This window comes from Cetorhinus maximus, chromosome 17, assembly GCF_964194155.1.
Source record: "Cetorhinus maximus chromosome 17, sCetMax3.hap1.1, whole genome shotgun sequence".
In the NCBI taxonomy this organism is placed as follows: domain Eukaryota; kingdom Metazoa; phylum Chordata; class Chondrichthyes; order Lamniformes; family Cetorhinidae; genus Cetorhinus; species Cetorhinus maximus.
Genome location: NC_135895.1, coordinates 77,565,619 through 77,582,122, shown reverse-complemented (window position 1 = coordinate 77,582,122; position 16,504 = coordinate 77,565,619). Strand labels below are relative to the sequence as shown.

The 16,504-nt window shown below is 46.1% G+C and overlaps 1 protein-coding gene across 1 annotated transcript in view; it reads right to left on the bottom strand.

The window, feature by feature from the left end:
- Positions 1–16,213, bottom strand: part of LOC144692525 (nucleus accumbens-associated protein 1-like) — a 49,831-nt gene extending 33,618 nt beyond the window's left edge. The window contains exon 1 of the mRNA XM_078561489.1: positions 16,087–16,213. The gene's annotated coding sequence lies outside the window, so the exon portion shown is untranslated. The remainder of the gene's footprint in view (positions 1–16,086) is intronic.
- Positions 16,214–16,504: the final 291 nt, after the last annotated feature.

The window sequence follows — 16,504 nt, the reverse complement described above, 5'->3', positions numbered from 1 at the left end:
TGCCCACCCACACACTGAGAAGTGTCATAACCATGGTAATGCCCTGTGATTCAAAAAGGAGGGCTCATTACCCGAAGGAGCAAGAGTACTCAAATGACAAGGATAAAAAATAACAGGGTCCAAAGCGTGTCTCCCATCAGGACTCCTTCACAAAAGATACAGGGCGGGGTTTACCAGTCCCGTTGACCTTTAAGGGCTCTCCAAATTTTCCTGTCCCACCCATGACAATGTCTGCCCATGTCAAGGCTGGAAAATTCCACTCGTAGTTGCACCCAACATGTATTTAAAATCTAAGCGTTGTGTTTCTAGCTATGGTTATCACGTTGGAAGCAGAGAAGGCCGCCGTTCAGCCCATCTTGCTTGTGCTGGCTCTGCAACTCACTCTGTTCCCTTTTCCCCGTCTCCCCCTGCATTCTTGCCTCTCCAAATTCCTTTGCCAACAAAGCGTTTCCCCATTTTAACAATCCGGCATGGGAGCAAAGCTCCCTTGACCTGACCTGTTGTTAGTTCTCAGCCTGTCCTTTTGTGCTTGGTGACCCGCCAAGCAGAAGGAGGGGTTAACTTTCGCTACTGACCCTCTCAAAATCTGTCAGGATTACGGAAATCTCGGTTAGACCTCTGCCAACCTCGGTCCAGTCCAGTGACAAATCCCCAATATCCCAGGTCTTTACTTGCCGCTGCGAAAGCCTTCACGGTGAATCGAAGTGCAGTTGCTTAGGTTGCTGGAACAGTAATCCAGAAATCGCAAGTTCAAATCTCACCAGTTTGAGCTTTCGAATTCAGGTTTTAAAAAAAATTCTGGAAATAAATTAAAACTGATCTCAGCAAAACGACCATGAGGATTGTCAGATTGTTATAAAAAAAAACCCAACTGGCTCATTGCTGTCCTTACTCGGTCTGGGCCTGTGTGTGACCCCAGGCCCACACCAACGGGGCTGCACTCTGAATTGGCCTAGTAAGACATCATGGATGGGCAAGAAATGCCAACCTTGACGGTGACACCCATGTCCTGACAATTAATTAATTAATTAACTGAAAAGCCTCTGATACCCAGTAGCATTCTAGTGAATTTTCACTGTTAAATGCTCTTTTGTGATGCAGTACCTGCCACCTTCCCCAGGTGTACAAACAAAACATTTGTCAGGCGTCACTTCTTGTGGTACTGATGTGTTGATACAGGTATACATCTGTCAGCTGTGGCTCAGTTGGCAGCCTCAGTTAGAAGGTTGTGGGTTCAAGTCTAGAGCGCATAATCCAGGCTGACACTCTAATGCAGTGTTGAGGGAGAGCTGCACTGTCTGGAGGTGCTGTCTTTCAGATGAGGCATTAAACCGAGACCATGTCCGCCCTCTGAGGTGGACATAAAAGGCCCCATGGCTCCAAGTGATCAACAGGGGGCCATCCTCCAAGGTCAATATTTATCGCTTAACCAACATCACTAAGAGAGATTATCTAGTCATTTCACATTGCTGATTGTGGGAGCTTGGAGTGCTCAAATTGCCTACCTTACAACAGTGTCTACGCTTCAGAAAGTACTTGATTGGCTGTGAAGCACGTTAGGACACCTTCAGGAAGTGACAATGCAAGTCTTTCTTTAATCTTGTGTACTTGTTGACTATGTATATATACCGGACAGATGCTCTAATGTTGAGATACACATTCCTGCTGTGGCACTGAGCCACTCGGACCAGTCAAACCACAGGTTCAACTACCTACCCATTCTGACCAGCTGTCTTACCACTGTTCAATTGGTCTCGGTGAACCCCAGGTTAAACAGTGAGAAAATCAGTCAGGGTTTCCAGCTCCTGCTCACGTTCTAGAAGGAGATCCCTCTTTTTGAATCCCAGCTGAAGACAGGGCCAAGTAGAGTGGCAATTGCACACATGCCAAGTAGCCCATTCAAACTCACTGTGTAGGTTTACACTTGAAGGATTCCACAAGTGCTGTGGAGGGACCTTGTCAAGAGTGTGTGTGTGTGTGTGTGTGGGCGGGCGAGAGTGTGTGGGCAAGTGTGTATACGTGTATGTGTGTGTATGTGGGGGAGGGGGGTCATGTGTGTGTGTGTGTGAGAGAGCGTGTGTGAATGTGCATGTCAGAGTGCATGCGTGCGTGTGCGTGTAGACGAGCTTGTGTGTGTCTGAGAGTGTGTGCGTGTGTGTGTATATGTGTTTGTGTGTATGTGTGCGAGCATGTGTATGAATGTGTGTGTGTGAATGTGAGAGTTTGTGTGTTTTTTTTAATTCATTCAAGGGATATGGGCTTCGCTGGCTGGGCCAGCATTTATTACCCATCCCTAATTGCCCTTGAGAAGGTGGTGGTGAGCTGCCATCTTGAACCGCTGCAGTCCATGTCACGTAGGTACACCCACAGTGCTGTTAGGGAGGTAGTTCCAGGATTTTGACCCAGCGACAGTGAAGGATCGGCGATATATTTCCAAGTCAGAATGGAGGGGAACTTCCAGGTGGTGGTGTTCCCATGTATCTGCTGCCCTTGTCCTTCTAGATGGTAGCGGTCATGGGTTTGAAAAGTGCTGTCTAAGGAGCCTTGGTGAATTCCTACAGTGCATCTTGTAGGTGGTATACACTGCTGCTACTGTGTGTTGGTGGTGGAGGGAGTGAATGTTTGTGGATGTGGTGCCAATCAAACGGACTGCTTTGTCCTGGACGGTGTCCAGCTTCTTCAGTGTTGTAGAAGCTGCACTCATCCAAGCAAGTGGGGAGTATTCTATCACGTTCCTGACTTGTGCCTTGTAGATGGTGGACAGGCTTTGGGGAGTCAGGAGGCGAGTTACTTGTCGCACGATTCCTAGCCTCTGACCTGTGTGAGAGTGTGTCTGTGTGTTTGTGTCTGTGTGAGTGCGTGCGTGTGGACAAGCTTGTGTGTGTGTGTGTCTGAGAGTGTGTGTGTGTATGTCTGAGAGTGTGTGTGAGTGAGTATGAGTGTGTGTGAATGTGTGTGAGAATGTGTGTGAGTATGAGAGTGAGCGTGTGTGTGAATGTGTGAGTATGTGAGTGTGTGTGTGAGTGAACATGAGTATGTGTGAGTGAATATGAGTGTGTGTGAATGTGTGTGTGATGCATGTTTGTGAGTGTGTGTGTGTGTGAGTGAACATGAGTGTGTGTGAGTGAATATGAGTGTGTGTGAGTGAATATGAGTGTGTGTGTGATGCGTGTTTGTGAATGTGTGTCTGAATGTGTGTGTGTGTGTGTCTGTGAATGCGTGTATCTGTAAATGCATGAGTGCGCGAATGTGTGTGTGTGAATGGGTGGGCAAGCTTGTGTGAGCAGGCCATACTTCAGCTAGCAAGTAACTGATAAATAATTGTGTCACAAACAAGCTCTTTTATTTTGCACCGTTCAGCCTCTTTCTGAAAGTGCTTATCACATCACTCTCCTCCCACTGTGTTACCCCCGGCCAATTAGAGCCTCCTGTAGCTCTCAGACTGAGACAGAGCTACCCAGGAACAGCAGTCTGAACCCTGGCAATGCAATGCATGCTTCGGGTGATTTGGTAATCTCTGTTCACCCGACACTGCCGCTAAGCCACTTCTCTGATAGGAGGTTTGTCACGGATATGAGGGAGGAAGTCTAATTGGGCCAAGATCTGGATTCACAATAACTTTCACAATGTTCGCTGTTTGTCTTCAGTCTGCCTACAGCTGTTCAACTCCAAATTCAACTTTCTGTTTATTTCAATATTTGGTTTGTGAATCTTGAGTTGATTAAGGGCACCGAGTATGAATATGAATATTCCCAGGTCAGGTACAGCACGGGGTTAAATACAGAGTAAAGCTCCCTCTACACTGTCCCCATTAAACACTCCCAGGACAGGTACAGCACGGGGTTAGATACAGAGTAAAGCTCCCTCTACACTGTCCCCATCAAACACTCCCAGGTCAGGTACAGCACGGGGTTAGATACAGAGTAAAGCTCCCTCTACACTGTCCCCATCAAACACTCCCAGGACAGGTACAGCACGGGGTTAGATACAGAATAAAGCTCCCTCTACACTGTCCCATCAAACACTCCCAGGACAGGTACAGCACGGTGTTAGATACAGAGTAAAGCTCCCTCTACACTGTCCCCATCAAACACTCCCAGGGCAGGTACAGCACGGGGTTAGATACAGAGTAAAGCTCCCTCTAAACTGTCCCCATCAAACACTCCCAGGTCAGGTACAGCAGGGGGTTAGATACAGAGTAAAGCTCCCTCTACACTGTCCCCATCAAACACTCCCAGGGCAGGTACAGCACGGGGTTAGATACAGAGTAAAGCTCCCTCTACACCGTCCTCATCAAACACTCCCAGGTCAGGTACAGCACGAGGTTAGATACAGAGTAAAGCTCCCTCTACACTGTCCCCATCAAACACTCCCAGGACAGGTACAGCACGGGGTTAGATACAGAGTAAAGCTCCCTCTACACCGTCCCCATCAAATGTACAAACATTTTTAAAAATTCTTTCATGGGATGTGGGTGTCGCTGGTAAGGCCAGTATTTGTTGTCTATCCCTAATTGCCCTTGAACTGAGTGGCTTGCTCAACCATATCGGAAGGCAGTTCAGAGTCAACCAGATTACTGTGGGGTCTAGAATAACATGTAGGTCAGACCGGATAAGGATGGCAGATTTCCTTTCCTAAAGGACATTGGTGAACTAGATGGGTTTTTACAACGATTAATGATAGTTTCATGGTCACCATTATTGAGAACTAGCTTTATATTCCAGATTTATGAATGAATGCCATGGTGGTATTCATACCCGTGTCCCCAGAGCATTGGCCTGGGCTCCCAGATATCTAGTTCAGTGACACTACCACTATGCCACCGTCTCCCCCCAAGCATACGAACATACGAAATAAGAGCATGAGTAGGCCATTTGGCCCCTCGAGCCTGCTCAGCCATTCAATAAGATCATGGCTGTTTGTGTTTCGAATTCCACATTCCCATCTAACCTTTGACTCCCTTGCCTAACAAAAATCTATCTACCTCTGCCTTAAAAATATTCAATGACCCCGCCTCCACCACCTTCTGAGGCAGAGAGTTCCAAAGTCGCACAACTCTGAGAGAAAAAAATTCTCCTCATCTCTGTCCTAAAAGGGCGACCCCAATTTTTAAACCAGTGCCCCCTAGTTCTGGACTCACTCACAACAGGAAACATCCTTTCCACGTCCACCTTGTCAAGGCTGTTCAGGACCTTGTACACTTCAATCAAGTCACCCATCATTCTTCTAAACACCAGTGGAAACAAACCCAGTCTGTCCCAACCTTTCCTCATAAGACAACCCACTCATTCCAGGTATCAATCTAGTAAACCTCCTTTGAACCGCCTCCAATGCATTTACATCCTTCCTTAAATAAGGAGACCAAAACTGCACACAGTATTCGAGATGTGGTCTCACCAATGCCCTGTATAACTGAAGCTTAACATCCTTACTTTTATGTTCAATTCCTCTTATAATAAAAGATAGCATTCCATTAGCCTTCTTAATTACTTGCTGTACCTGCATACTAACCTTTTGTGACTCGTGCACTAGAACACCTAGATCCCTCTGCACCTCGGAATTCTGAAGTCATTCTCCGTTTATGTAATACTCTGCCTTTTTATTCTTCCTGCCAAAGTGAACAGCTTCACATTTTCCCACATTATACACCTTCTGCCCGATTTTTGCGCACTCACTCAACTTCTCTATATTTGTCTGGAACCTCCTTATGCCCTCTTCACAACATACTTTCCCACCTATCTTTGTAATTTATCATCCTCCATGCCTTCACTCCTCTCATCTAAGTCATTGATATAAATTGTAAAATGTTGAGGCTCCAGCAGAGACCCCTATGGGACTCCACTTGCCACATCCTGCCAATCGGAAAAAGACCCATTTACGCAGACTCTGCTTTCTGCCAGCCAGCCAATCCTCTGTCTATGCTAATACGTTACCCCCTACACCATGAGCTTTTATTTTCTGCAATAAACTTTGATGCGGCGCCTTATCAAGTGCCTTCTGGAAATCCAAGTACAGGCTCTCCTTTATCCACAGTGCATGTTACTCTTCAAAGAACTCCAATAAATTGGTTAAATATGATTTCCCTGTCATAAAACCATGTTGACTCTTCCTGATTACCTTCAGCTTTTCTAAGTGCCCAGATAGAACCATCTTAATGATTGATTCTAGCACCTTCCCCACGACAGTCGTCTGGCTAACTAGCCTATAGTTTCCTGTTTTCTGTCTCCCTCCCTTCTTGAATAGAGGGGCAATATTTGCTACTTTCCAGTTTGATGGAACCTTTCCAGAATCTACTACCTCATTAGCCACCTCTTTTAAGACCCTAGGATGAAGTCCATCGGGATCCAGAGGCTTGTCAGTCCGCAGCTCCATCAGTTTGCTCAGTACCGCTTCCCGAGTGATTGTAACTTCACCAAGTTCCCCTCTCCCTTCCACCCCCCGTTTACAGCTGTTACTGGAATGTTTTTGTACCCTTTATAGTGAAGACAGAAGCAAAACATTTGTTCATTTCATCTGCCATTTCCTTATTATTTACTATTAACTCCCCAATGTCACTCTCGAGAGGACCAACACTCACTTTACTTACTCTTTTCCTTTTTAAATACCTGTAGAAACTCTTGCTATCTGTTTTTACATTTCCAGCTAGCTTCCTCTCATACTTTAATTTCTTTCTCCTGATTAACCTTTTAGTCATTCTCTGCCACTCTTTATATTCTGACCAATCATCTGACCTGCCACTCATCTTTACGCAGTTATATACTTTTTCCTTAAGTTTGGAGCTTTCCCTAGCTTCTTTAGTTAACCACAGATGGTGGGTCCTCCCCTTAGAATTTTTCTTGATAGTAGGAATATACTTATTCTGAGTATTCTGAAATATCCCCTCAAATGTCTGCCACTGTTTCTCTATTGATCTATCCTCTACCTAGTATCCCAGCTCACTTCAGCCAGCTCAGCTTTCATGCCCACATAGTTGCCATTATTTAAGTTTAAAATACTAGTCTTAGGCCAACTCTTCTCCCTTTCAAACTGGATGTAAAATTGAATCATATTGTGGTCACCGCTATCTAGGGGTGCCTTCACTCTCAGGTCATTAATTGATCCTGTGCATTACACAATACCAAGTCTATTATAGCCTGCTCTCTGGTTGGTTCCAGAATGTGCTGCTCTAAGTAACTATCTCAGAAGCATTCTATGAACTCCTAACCCAGGCTACTACTGCCAATCTGATTTTTCCAGTTTATATGTAGATTAAAGTCACCCATGGTTATTGCCATCCCTTTATCACAAGCACCCAATATTTCCTCTTGTATACTTTATCCTACATTGTGGTTACTGTTAGGGGGCCTGTAGACCACTCCCACTAATGACTTCTTTCCCCTACTATTCCTCAGCATACCCAAACCGATTCTACATCCTGATTTCCTGCACCAAGTTCATCTCTAACTATTGCACCAATGCCATCCTTGATCAACCTTCTCCACCTTTACCTGGCTTCCTATTCTTCTTGACTATCATATACCCCTCAATATTCAGGATACAGTCCTTGTCATCCTGCAGCAATGTCTCCGTAATTGCTATCAGATCATATTGATTTACTTCAATGTGGACTATCAATTAATTTACTTGTTATGAATGCTACACACATTTCATACATTACACACATACAGAGCCTTTAGTTTTGTCTTTTGTTATCTTTGCAACATCTAGTTTTGACTATTGGTGTATTCTTACGTATTTTCTCTCTGTACCTTCCTGCTATTCTCAGACCCTCATTTCCCATTTTACTATTATGGTCTCCTGTCTTGAATCTACTTCTTGATTTGCCACATCTACCCAACCTTGATCCCTCACCCACCTTGTTTAGTTTAAAGCCCTCTCTACTTCCCAAGCTATGCGATTCTTAAGAACACTTGTCCCAGCACAGTTCAGGTGTAGACCGTCTCAACGCTACAGCCCCCACATTCACCAGTACTGGTGCCAGTGCCCCACAAACCCACTTCTCCCACACCAGTCTCTGAGCCACGCATTCATCTCTCTAATCTTATTTTCCCAATGTCAATTTGAATGTGGCTCAGGTAATAATCCAGAGATTATTACCTTTGAGATTCTGCTTCTTAATTTGGTACCTAGCTTTCATACTGACTATACAAAACCTCCTTCCTTATCCTGCCTATGTCGTTGGTACCTACATGGACCACAATGATTGGATCCTCCCCCCTCCCACTGCAAGTTCCTCTCCAGCTTTGTGCATATGTCCTGGCACTAGGCAGGCAACACTGCATCTGGACTTTCACTCTTCGCTGCAGAGAACAGTGTCAATCCTCCTCACTATACCGTCCCCGACTACCACTACATTCCTGTTTTTTCCCCCTGCTTGAACAGCTTCCTGTACCATGGTGCCATGGCCAGCCTGCTCATCCACCTTGCAGATCTCACTTTCGTCCACACAGGTTGTGAGCACCTCAAACCTGCTCGACAAACGCAAAGTCTGAGGCTCCTCCCCTAGTGTCTGCTCAGTCCCACTCACAGCCTCACTCACAGTCACATCCTCCTGTCCCTCACTGTTGACCAAAGCAGACAACCCTATTGTTAGAGGTGTTACCGTCTTCTGGAACAAAGTGTCCAGGTATTTCTTCCCCTCTCTGATGTTGCGCAGCGTCTGCAGTTCGGCTTCCAGATCAACAATCCTGATCTGAAACTCCTCTAGCTGCTCACACTTACTGCAGACGTGTTTGTCCTGGATCACCTTGGTATCCAAAAGCTCCCACATTCCACAGCTGCAACATAAGACCTGTCCTGCCATTGTTACTTACGTTATTTAGTGAACTTAATTTCATTACCGACCTTGCCCGGTCTGGCCTACATGTGACTCCAGACCCACAGCAATGTGGTTGACTCTTAATTGCCCTTTGAAATGGCCTAGCATGCCACTCAGTTTTCAAGGGCAATTAGAGATAGGCAATAAATGCTGGCCTAGCCAGCGATGCCCACATTCCATGAATGAGCGTTTGATGGGACAGTGTAGAGGGAGCTTTACTTTGTATCTACCCACGGGCTGTACATGCCCTGGGAGTGTTTGATGAGAACAGTGCAGAGGGAGCTTTACTCTGTATCTAACCCCGTGCTGTACCTGTTCTGGGAGTGTTTGATTGGGACAGTGTAGAAGAAGCCTTATTCTGTATCTAACCATGTGCCGTACCTGCCCTGGGATAGTAGGGGTCGCGCAAGGAGACAGGTGACTACACCTGAGATGGAAACTGAGTGAGTAGCGAATGTGGTTCAGGTTGTAAGTTCTGGTAAGTCTTTTTCAGGTTTAACAATATATTAAGAATCAAGATCTGACATTGTGCTAACCTTCAAATAAGTTAGGCTAGCTTGTTAAACAGAGAACTGCCTGAAGTGGCAGTTATCTGTCAGTCACCTGAAAGCAGTTGGTTCAATTAGTGTTAATTACCATAGCAATTAGCTAAATTAGCTAGTGACTCATCAAAAGGTCTATAAGAGAGACAGGCTTTTCAAACTGCACAATCAGTAAGGGTTGCGGGAGGAGACAGGCTACTACGCCTGAGTGAGATAGAAACTGAGTGAGTCGCGAATTAGATTCACGTGCTATCAAGTGGCATTTGCTTAGCAACAACCTGCTCATTGACGCCCAGTTTGGATTCCGTCAGGGCCACTCAGCTCCTGACTTCATTACAGCCTTGGTTCCAACATGGACAAAAGAGCTGAATCCTGAGGTGAGGTGAGAGTGACTGCCCTTGACATCAAGGCCGCATTTGACCAAGTGTGGCATCAAGGAGCCCTAGCAAAACTGGAGTCAATGGGAATCAGAGGGAAAACTCTCCGTTGGTTGGAGTCATGCCGAGCACAAAGGGAGATGGTTGTGGTTGTTCGAGGTCATTCATCTCAGTTCCAGGACATCACTGCAGGAGTTCCTCAGGGTAGTGTCCTCGACCCAACCATCTTCAGCTACTTCATCAATGACCTTCTTTCCATCATAAGGTCAGAAGTGGGGATGTTCGCTGATGATTGCACAATGTTCAGCACCATTCGCGACTCCTCAGATACTGAAGCAGTCTGTGTCTGTAGAATTCCCATCCCAGCCCCTGACCTGCTCTTGTAACAACATAATTTATACAACTGGTTGTGTTGAGTTTCTGAAGACTGTCAAAAAGATGAAGAGATAGATTGAGGCAGAGTTCCAAAGTTCCAATGCCCTACAAAATCATGAGTTAAAATAGCAGATAGTGTGATCAGCCTTGAATTCAACACAGTGATGATGAAGGGCAAAGGCAGAGTGAGTAGATCGGTGAATTGGCGATAAGGATCAAGAGAAGAAAGTTAAACCAGTGCCTAATTGATGAAATAGGAGATACAAGGTGTACTGTAATAGAGAGAAATAGTTCATTGGCTCGTCTCACACTGAGTTTAAAGTGCAAGAGACGAGATAAACCTTCTCAGATAGAGGAGCAGGAGTCAGTTCTTGGGAAAACATGGAAGTTGTAGAGAGTTCTGAGGGTAAGACAAAGTGCTTGGCATGGAAGAGGGGACTGAGCTTCTTGGAGACAGCTCCAATTACTGAGCTGATGTCCGAGTTCCATTTAGATCAGTTAAGTTGATGAGTCCAGGAGTGGAGGACTAAGTGCGGAATGAATCATCAAGGTACAAGGTGGTACTTGGGAATAGGATTTGCAAGACACACAAAAACTGATTTTGAAAATAGAATGGAACAATTCGTCATTGGTCCACTGAAAGACAAGATGGAGATGACAACACTGCCAGTCAAGGGTGCATGCTCTGAAGCAGGTTAATGAACGTGGAGTGGAACCAACACAGGACTGGATATGGTTGTATTAGAATGTTTATTGGTGCAGTAATATAGACAGAGGCTACAGTTCTCTGCCTTTTTATCAAGGATCAATTTTTGGACACAGAGTCAAACATTTGCAGTTTATTAACGATTAGTTGAACGTACGCATATTCACCAACACCAAGATTACAATAGACGGGAAGCTAATAATATCCAATGTGCAACCAAGAGTGAAGGCCAGTGATTTGTGGCTGAACTTAAAAGGCATGATCATTGGAAGAAAGACTTGTATTTATTTCACCTCTCGACATTCCAAAGTTCTTCACAATGAATGAAGTACTTTTGAAGTGTAGTCACTGTTGCATTGAAGGGAATGTGGCAGCTGATTTGTGCACAGCAAGATCCCACAAACCGCAAAGCGATAATGTCCAGACAATCTGTTTTTCACTCATGTTGATCGAGGCATAAATATTGGCCAGGGCACTGGGGAGAATCCCTCTCTCTTCTTCGAAATGGTGCCATGGCATCTTTTACTGTGAGGGCAGGTGGCCCCTCAGCTTAGTGTCTCATCTGAAAGACGGCACCTCTGACAGTGCAGCACTCCCTCAGCGCTGCAGCGGGAGTGTCAGTCTGGATGCTGTGCTCAAGCCTCTGGTGGGACACAAACCCCGACCTTCTGATACATTGGAAAAAGTTAGGAGGAGGAGGAGAAAGAGGAGGTTGAGCTGTGACGTACGTTCTTCTGCAGCCACATCTTTGGTAGTCTCGTGGGTGAGGGGAGGGAGAGCACTGCAGACACAGTGAGAAAGAAAGGTTCTGAAACAGAGGTAGCAAATGAACAAGAGTGTCCTGGATAGTGAACTATAAGCACAAAATTTGACATTCTCCTCACCTCCACCGCCACCACCACCCCCCACCCCCACCCAACCTCTGCCCACCACCCCCCACCCCCACTTCCACCCCTCCACCATCAAGTCTTAACACCTAAAGCAACTACATAAGAACATAAGCAATAGGAGTAGAAGCAGCCCATCAAGCCAGCTCCACCATTCAACACGATCATGGCTGATCTTGGGCTTCAATTCCACTTTCCCAATAATCTGTCTATCCCGGCCTTAAACGTATTCAACGATGGAACATCCACGACCCTCTGGGGTAGAGAATTCCAAAGATTCACAACCCTCTGAGTGAAGAAATTTCTCCTCATCTCAGTCCTAAATGATCGGCCCCTTATCCTGAGACTGTGCCCCTGGGTTTTAGACTCCCCGATCAGAGGAAACAATCTCTCAGCATCCACCTCATCAAACCCCTTCAGAATCTTGCCAACCATCAGACCCTTTTCAAAAGTTACAGCTCAAGAATATTAAACATTAAACCACGCACAGAATGGCAGCCTTCCATCCTAGAACCATAGAAAGGTTGCGGAGTAGAAAGAGGCCATTCAGCCCACCATGTCTGTGCTGGTCAGAGAAAAGATGAAAAAGAAACTAGCCGCTCATTTTAATCCCACTTTCCAGCTCCTGGTCCGCAGCCTTGCAAGTTCCAGCGCTTCAGATCCAGATCAGGTACCTTTTAAATGAGTTGAGTGTTTCAGCCTCAACCACTGATTTAGGCAGTGAATTCCAGACACCCACCACCCTCTGGGTGAAGAAGTTTTTCCTCATGTCCCCTCTAATCCTTCTACCAATCAACTTAAATCTATGCCCCCTGCTAATTGACCCCTCTGCTAGGGGAAACAGGTCTTTCCTGTCAACCATCTCTATGCCCCTCATAATTTTGTACACCTCAATCAGGTCACCCCTCAGCCTCCTCTGTTCTAAGGAAAACAACCCCAGCCTATCCAATCTCTCCTCATAGCTGCAATTTTCCAGCTCTGGCAACATTCTTGTAAATCTCCTCTGTACTCTCTCCAGCGCAATTGTGTTCTTCCTGTAATGTGGTGACCAGAGCTGGACACAAAATTCCAGCTGTGGCCTAACCAGTGTTTTATACAGCTCCAACATTACATCCCTGCTTTTGTGTTCAATACCTTGTCCAATAAAGGAAAACATTCCATATGTTTTCTTTACCACCTTATCCACCTGTCCTGCCACCTTCAGGGGCCTGTGGACATGCACTCCAAGGTCTCTCACTTCCTCAGCCCCTCTCAATAGCTTCCCGTTTATTGATTATTCCCTAGCTTTGTTTGCCCTCCCCAAATGCATCACCTCACACTTTTCCGGATGGAATTCCATTTGCCACTTTTCTGCCCACTCAACAAAATCATTGATATAATCCTGGATACATCAGCCTTCCTCTTCACTGTCAACTACACGGCCAATTTTTGTGTCATACACACGTCCTACACTGAGCTTTCAAACCAATGCTAAATACTTTAGTTTGGAATCAAAGATTTTATAAGGTGAAGGGCCAGAGATAGAAGCTGGCAGTCAATCTTCCTGCAAAAAGATCTTCATGATGAATTCGGCACTCGGTCTCACTCAGAGATTGTAGAGACGCTGTCCCTGTATTGGGTGTTCTGTAGGTTGGGCATATTATCAAGGTAGTCTTCCTCTGTGTGAAACCATTGTGCCATCTGAGCTGGAAAGGCATGAGAGTAACATTTGGTGACTTCTACCATCTTGTTAGTCACCTGATATAACAATAATGGAGCTTTTGACTAACCACAGCAATCAATCTGTATCAATTCATCTTCAACAGTCCCAGTGATTGTTGGTGGGGGGGGGGGGGGGGGAGAGCGTGCTTAGAATCTTTTTCTTCTTTTATTCTTCCATGGGATGTGGGTGTCGCTAGCAAGGCCAGCATTTGTTGCCCATCCCTAAATGCTCTTGAACTGAGTGGCTTGCTTCAGAGGGTAGTTAAGGTTCAGCTGTGGATCTGGAGTCACATGTTGGCCAGACCAGGTAAGAACAGCAGATTTCCTTCCTTAAAGGACATTAGTATAATATATTAGTATATATTATATGTTAGTATTAGATCATATTAGTATTAATCATAGAATGGTTACAGCACAGAAGCTTTGGGAACCATAGGTCCAAAGACACCAGTTCCTCGCCAGCACTGACCATGTGTGTTCTGGTCCAGGTACAACAGTTTGTCACAGCCTACAGTATCTAGTCACTTTAATAGTCACTTTAGGAGCAGGCTCTAGGGGCCGAATGGCCTGCTCCTGCTCTTATTTCCTATGCATCTCAAAAGTGCAATTATCTCACTCTTCCCCCTTTTCTCTCCCAATGGGAATGGGGTGCCTATGTGGAGAGGGGTTGGCTGTACCCATATGGAGAGAGTGTATGTTGGGGAGGGGGGAGGGTGTTAAGTGTCATTTCCTGTGAATTTTAATTAAACTGGCAGCATCAACAGGCCATGCATTTATTACCAAAACAATGACACAAGTCGAGGGTTTTATCACTCTTAATTGGCCAAATAGCTTTCTCAGACTTTATCTGCTCTCTGGCATTAAGGGTCAAAAATGTCCCACAAAGCAGCAAAGTTCTAGAGAAGCTGAGAGACAAGTTTCCCCAGTATTAAGTGTATTGCACCCAGGAAACACACACACTGCTGCAACCCCATCCCACCCCGCCCTGCAAAACCATTAGTAAAACAGCCAACAGCTGTTCCTCAGGGTAGTGTCCTCGGCTCAATCGTCTTCAGCTGCTTTATCACTGACCTTCCCCCCACCCCCACCCACCATCATAAGGTCAGAAGTGGGGGTGTTCGCTGATGAATGCACAATGTTCAGCACCATTCACAACTCCTCTGATACTGAAGTAGTCCATGTCCAAATGCAGTAAGATCTGGTCAACATTCAGGCTTGGGCTGATAAGCAGCAAGGAACATTCATGCCATACAAGTGCCAGGCAATGACCATCTTCAACAAGACAGAATCTAACCAACTCCCTTTGATATTCGATGGCATCACCGTCGCTGAATCCCCCACTATCATCACCCTGGGGAATTACCATTGACCAGAAACTGAACTGGACCAGCCATATAAATACTGTGGCTACAAGAGCAGGTCAGAGGCTGGGTATTCAGAGGTGAGTAACTCACCTCCTGACTCCTCAAAGCCTGTCCACAATCTGCAAGACACAAGTCAGGAGTGTGATGGAATACTCCCCACTTGCCTAGATAAGCGCAGCTTCAACAACACTCAAGGAGCTCAGCACCATCCAGGACAAAGAAGCCTGCTTGATTGGCACCCCAGGCATCACCTTAAACATTTACTCCCTCCACCACCATTACACAGTGTGCACCATCTACAAGATGCACTGCAGCAACTCACCAAAGCTCCTTCAACAGCACCTTCCAAACCTGTAACCATTACTATCTAGAAGGACAAGGGCAGGAAATAGATGGGAACACAATCACCTGCAAGTTCCCCTCCAAGCCACTCACCATCCACTTGGAAATATATTGCCGTTCCTTCACTGTCGCTGAGTCAAAATTCTGGAGCTCCCTCCCTAACAGCACTGTGGGTGTACCTACACCACATGGACTGCAGCGGTTCATCACCACCTTCTCAAGGGGAACAAATGATGATGAAGAGTCAAATGGACTCGAAACGTTAACTGTATTCCTCTTGGCAGATGCTGTCAGACCTGCTGAGTTTTTCCAGCTATTTTTATTTTTGTTGCTATTTTTATTTTTGTTTCAGATTTCCAGCATCCGCAGTATTTTGCTTTTATCTATGGGCAACAAATGCTGGCCCAGCCAGCGATGCCCACATCCTGTGAAAGAATAAAACAAAATCCCTGGGTTTGCTGGAAACATACCTGTGAGACAATATTAAACGTCCCAAGTATCAAATGGAGCAAGGCAATTAAATTTAATAAAACATTCTTTTAAATTGTAGAAAACATCAGGGAATAAAATAAATTGGGACTAAAATACTGAAATAACAAATGGAACAAAATGTACAGGGGATTGGAGGATAACTAGGCCTGTCACTAAGCAAATGATGGAGGTATTTTTGTGTTGGAGAGGAGGGAGAGATGTGCCTGTGACAAGTTGTAAAGTTTGGTTTTGTAGTGGGACACTTGTCTCCCTCTCTCCATTGCCCCATGATGAGAGTGCAGTGAATACAATGTATCTCGATCGGATGCAGGTATATAAAAGGTATCCAGTAAGTGTGACATTGTAATTCCTGCTGGAGCTGGAGCTGGAGCTGGCACCTGTACCGCACCCAGTCTCCCCCCTCCCCACCCCAGCACCCAGCCTCACCCCTCCCCCATCTCACCAGCTTCTTCCCCACCCTGGGGTGGGTTAATTAGACTTACCCTCCTGTGCCAGCTCCCTGGGTGGCTCCCCTTTTCCCTCCTGGCTGATGTTAATTCCTATCTTCACTCACTCCCTCATTGCTGCCGATCCTTCCAGTGAGGGCACAGTGGGAGGAGGAGGAGGAGGAGGGGTGAGAGAGAGAGAGAGAGAGAGCCTGGCGCGATGGCCGCCGGGATCTGTAGTCCTCCTGCCCGCTCCTCCCAGCGCCTCCAACGGGACCGCGAACTACAACTCCCGGCGGCCACCGCGGCGGACGGCGCCTGCGCAGCAGCCGCTCCCAAGAGCTGGCATCCTCTTGCGTCGCTCTCGCTCTCTCTCTCTCTCTCCAGTGCCCATATTAAACAAGATGGCACAGGAGAGAGGCAGAGCCAGTGGGTGGGGGCATCTTAAATAAAATGCATCACGACGAATGCAAGG